This window comes from Thamnophis sirtalis, unplaced genomic scaffold (assembly GCF_051295495.1).
Source record: "Thamnophis sirtalis isolate CommonGarterSnake01/CBP01778 unplaced genomic scaffold, rThaSir2_p1.2 scaffold_13, whole genome shotgun sequence".
Taxonomy (NCBI): Eukaryota; Metazoa; Chordata; class Lepidosauria; order Squamata; family Natricidae; genus Thamnophis; species Thamnophis sirtalis.
The window spans coordinates 7907843-7912926 of NW_028261393.1; the positions used below are offsets into that span (position 1 = coordinate 7907843).

General features: G+C 53.0%; 1 long non-coding RNA gene across 1 annotated transcript in view; it reads right to left on the reverse strand.

Moving 5' to 3' along the window:
* Positions 1-2790, reverse strand: part of LOC148042977 (uncharacterized) — a 22777-nt gene extending 19987 nt beyond the window's left edge. Inside the window, exon 1 of the long non-coding RNA XR_015698314.1 lies at positions 2485-2790. This is a non-coding gene — a long non-coding RNA (uncharacterized LOC148042977). The remainder of the gene's footprint in view (positions 1-2484) is intronic.
* Positions 2791-5084: the final 2294 nt, after the last annotated feature.

Sequence of the window (5084 nt, forward strand, 5' to 3'; positions counted from 1 at the left end):
CGGGCAATGGAATGGCAAGCACAATTCAGGGACACACAGAGAGAGAGAAGACAAGCAAAAATCCGGGGGTGGGGGGGTGGGGAGAGGTTTGAGAGAGAGAGAAAGAATCACCCCTGCCTGCATTAATCCCCCTCCCCCCCTTTTTTTTTATAAAAAGGCCAGCATCCCAATGGTCTGTCACTCAGGAGGTCAAAGGCATAATCAGATAATAACCTGTAATTGCTCGAATTCCTTTGCAAGCATCATATTAAAATCTTTTTAAGGCCCCCAGTTCCGAGACCCTCTTCCTCTCCCCACCCTCTTGATAACCTCCCCCCCACCTCCCCCCCAAACTCTCCTATATAAAGGAAGGGGAACCTATTTTCTTCTCTTTCTCCAACCTCCCTCCCCCCCCCCAACTCCCACCTCTTTCTTCCCACTGCAGTCCAGGAAGGAACCATGGATCTAGTTCAGATTTACTGCTCCATCGGTAGTGGGGAAGGGTGGGAGCGTTTGTGGGGGGGGGGGAGTTTTCTTTGCAGATCTCAAAATCCTGGGCACCCAGTTTATGGCTGAACACAGGCAGAGGGGCATGGGGGGGGGGGCAAGGCTTCAGGCGTGCTGAGCCTTAGGCTGCAATCGTGGGCACAGCTTTGGGGGAAACTTCCTTAAAGGAAAATCCAAGCAGAAACCCCCTCCCTCTCCCCCTCCTCGATTTACTCCAGACTGCCCCACCTTCAAAAGAGGCGAGTTAAATAAATGATTCCTTTTTTTAAAATAAAAGAAAAGAAAGAAAACAAGGAACCTGTCTGCCCCTTCTTAGCCTTTTTTACAGCTTCAAACTTCCTTCCTCGGCAAAGCTTCCCATTATCTGCACTGCCACCAGCCAGTCACCCCACCCTGCTCACCTACCTGATCCACTGGGAGGAGGGACTGCAGTGGTCCATCCTCCCCCCCCCTCCACACACACACACACACACACACACACCATGTAGAGCTCCCACAAAGTGTGCATTGTGGCGGGAAGATGAGGAGGGAGGTGTGTGTGGGGGGAGAGATGCAAAAGAACAAAGAATGTGTGTCTTTAAGGTGCAGGGGGCCAGGAGTGGGGGGAAACAGGGGGCTGTCTTAATAATTCTGGAAATGTAGGAAGGACCCTCCCGGGGGAAGGGTGGGTGGGGGAGAGCTTCCAATTCCCTCTTCAAACTTGACCTCCGATCTGCTTCTCTCTCTCTCTCTTTCTCTCTCTCTCTCTGCCTCTCTCCTTCTCTCTCTTCTCTCCCCCCTCCTGCCATCATTCCAGCCTTTTTTTTTTTTTTGCACAGGAAAAAATACACAGTGCAAGAGAGCTGAGTGGAAAGGGGCCCCGCAGGGGAAACGTGGAGGGAAAGAAGAAAAAAAAAAAGGGGGGGGTGTTTCTGTCCAGCCAGGAGCTGTTGCTGCACCTGCAGGGAGGGGAAAGTTCTCTCTCTCTCTCTCTCTTCTCTCTCTCTCTCTCCTCTTTGCATCTATTTATTGCACACACACCCCCACCCCACCCCAAATGCAGAGAGGAGAGATTCCTTTCCCTTCGGGGTCCAAGGAATGAAGGACAGGGTGGAGGGGAGGGGGATGCAGGGGTGGCAAGGGAGGGTTGCAAAAAGAGAGACCCCCAGGAGAAAGCAGCCATGTCTGGAACAGAAGGGCCAGGGCATGGGAGGGGGAGAGTTGGGGTTGCAGTTGGGGAGAGGGGGGGGGTCGAGGAGAAGCAGCCAAAGAAGGCATCTCAGATTCTCCCCCCCCCCCAAATTGAAGAAATCGGGAAGAGAAAAAGGGGAGGGTGAGAAGCGGGAAATCCCCCAACTGGGGGTTGGATACGTGTGGGGGGGGGGGTTGATGGTGTGAAGGAAAGCCGAATTGCAGAATGTGGGGGGGGCTGCCCTAGGCCCCTAGGTTGGGAAGTGGGGGAGCGCAGAGAGAGAGAGAGAAAGCCCAGGAGAAGGGGGGGAGTTGGGGTTCAGGTTGGGGGGGAGTTGGGGTTCAGTTTGGGGGGGGGCGAGGAGAAACAGCCCAAGAAGGCGACCCAATATTCTCTCTTTCCCCACCTCGCCCTCCCCAACCCCGTTAAAGGAATCAGAAAGAAGGAATCCCCCAATTGGGGTGGGGGGCTTTGATGGTGGTGGGAAAGAAAGTCGAATGACAGAATGTGGGGCGGTGGGGGGGCTGCCCTAGGCCCCTGGGGTGGGGGGGGGGTGGGAGTTCGAGCCGCGGATCTTCCTCGTGGGAAGGGGTCGTGGGGGGGGGGCTACCACTGGATCGGCCTTGGTCTTTAACCAAGCCCGCGGGCAGAAGGAGGTTAAGCCAGCCCGGGAAGGCAGGGGGCCCCGGGGGCTCCATCGGAGGGCTACGGCGGACGCGTCCCCCCTCTTTTCCCCCCAAACGACCCCGCTCAGCGCCGGGGAGAAGGGGGGGGTGCGCGGCAAGCCCCCAGCATCTTGGATGGCAAACCCTCGCCGCGCAACTCACCTGCAGGGCGCCCCAGCCGCCTCCTCCTCCTCTTCCTCCTCCGCCGCCGCCGCCTCCTCTTCTGCGTCTCCACCGGCAACCCGAGCGAGTCTCCGGGGCCCGCCAGCGCTGCATGCTGGGACGGCCTCTTTGGGGGTGCTGGTGATGTCATTGGTTGGAGAAAGTGGGGGGGGGGAGAGAAGAGAGAGCCGGCGGGCGGGATATGAGATTCCCCCCCTCCCGGAAAAGCGGGCGGGGGGCGCGTTGGGCAGCGAAGAAAGGAAAGGCGAGCCGAGCCGAGCAGAGCCAGGCAACCGCCTCCTCCTCCTCCTCCTCTCTCCCTCTCTTCTTCCTTCCCTGCCTCGCCTCCGGCTGGCGGGGGTTTCGCCGCTGCGAGATCGCCAGAAAGCCAGCCGGCGCTCGGCGAGCTCGGGGGGATCCGTTGCGCCCCCTCCACCGCACCCAAATAGCCCGTCCGCAATGCACACTTCCAAGCCAGCGAGGGTGGTGGGATGGGGGCTGCCCTGCGCAGCCAGCAGCCGGGAAGGAGGAAGGTTGAGCCTGCCCGGGGTGGGTGGGGATGGTGGAAGAGGATCAGCCGGCTGGATCCAGTCCCCGGGTGCTGCTTTTTCTCTTCTCCCTCCATGCCTGGGGTCGGACCGAGTGATGGAGCATTTCGAAGCGGGGGATGATGATGGTGGTGGTGGTGGCAGTTTAATTGGGGGGGGGGGGGAATCCGAGATCGATGCTGCTGGTTATTTCTTCTCTGAATTGCAAGCCTTTTTTGGGGGGGGGGGAGCGCAGGCTGGCGAGAGTTCCTCTGGGCATGTGCGGAGCGCCCTTGGCTCCAAGGCTGTCTCTCTGCACCGCCGTCGTTCGCCCTCCCTTGCCAACACGTAGGTAAGGGGTGGTGGAGAAAGACGCGATCCGCCATCACCCCTCCCTCCCTGGTGTTTCCATGCAGGTGGGCGGTGGATCCAATCGGGGTAAGGCAGACGTCCTAGATTGGGTTGTCTGTCTGCCTGCCTTTCGAAAGGAAATCCTAAAAGACTGGGTCCCTGTGGATCGGTTGCTCTCTAGCCCCGCTTTCCCCCTCCCTCGAACGATCTGCAGGGGAGAAGATCCACCCGAAACGAATGGCTTCCCACTCGATTTTCTAACTCCTCGGATAGAGGAGCCTTTGGATCTGCAAATTTTGACATAGGATCTGATTGGCTTCCGGATGGAGTAGAGGGTCTTTTTTTAAGTTGCAACACCTTCAGACGTTTTTTCAAAAAATATTTCCTGATTGGAACTGATCCAGATTATAGTTTAGACCAGGGGTCACTAACCTTTTGGACCCCAGGAACCACTAAATTCATAGTTTTAAGTCCCGCACACCACTAATATGATTTAAAAAATAAATAAATAAATAAATAAATAGTATTTAGTGCAATATTAAAAAATGCAAATAATTTTTATGCGGACCACCAAAATTATCTCACGGATCACCAGTGGTCCACGGACTACCAGTTGATGCCCACTGGTTTAGACAATAAGATCCCAGATTATAATGAGAAACATCGTTGTCTGTTAAAAAAATAAAATAAACACAACGTTTGTATTGTAAAAGGCCTTTTGACTTGACACAGCAAGGAGGCAGGCAAAATGATTTAAAACCCAGGAAAATATGCCTTAAACCCCGTCTGCCAGCCTTGGCAGCTTGAAGAGGTGTGGACTTCAACTCCCAGAATTCCCCTGCCAGCATCGGGAATTCTGGGAGTGGAAAAAGACATCTTCAAACTTCCTAACACAGGCCTAAGCAATAACTTAAAACACATGCACACCTCTCTACCTACAAACTAGGCACTACCTACAGCACAATAAACCTGAAGGAAACATTTAAATAAAACACAAGTTTTAAGGAAAGAATGGTGGGAACAAAAAAGAAATATATATATATATATCAAAATGGCTTCGACCACATGATGGAAATCCTGCTCTTTTCTATGTGTCAAGTTAGTTGAGAAGTATTTACAAATATCCCAAGCGTATGTCCCTTTAAATAGGGGAGGGGCTCCAATTACTGTAGATTGGTGGCCACCATTTTGACTTTTTTGACCCCTCCCACTGAGAACACCTGGGACCAGCCTCTAAAAAAATGGGGACGAAAGAGCCTTGTAGCTCAATTACACATTTCTGTCCTGTAGTAATTCAATCTACATTTCTAAATCCCATTATTCTTTGTCTCTAGAGAATAGGGGCAAACTCACATTAGAAGCAGATGCCAGCGACTGCAGCGAGAGTTACGCCTGTTTCTTACCAAACTTTAAAAACGGGCAGGAAGCAAAACTTGCCCAATGGAAGTTTGTTTGTTTGTTTTACGTAATTTCCCTGGTTCCCTCACCTCAATTGCAGGATTGTGGGTGGCTGATTAAAAAGAAAATTGAAACAATAAGCTTTTTTTTTTTGGTGTGTTTTTTTTCCCCCTTCGGCTTTTTGCGTTTGTGATGGGATTTTTTTCTCTCTCTCTTTATTTTAGTTTTGGAGATATTTCGCTGCTCGGGGTCCCTCGTTGAGCTGGGTGGCCATATAAATTAAATAAATATATCAAAGGGCAAGTAACTCAAAACAGCAATTCA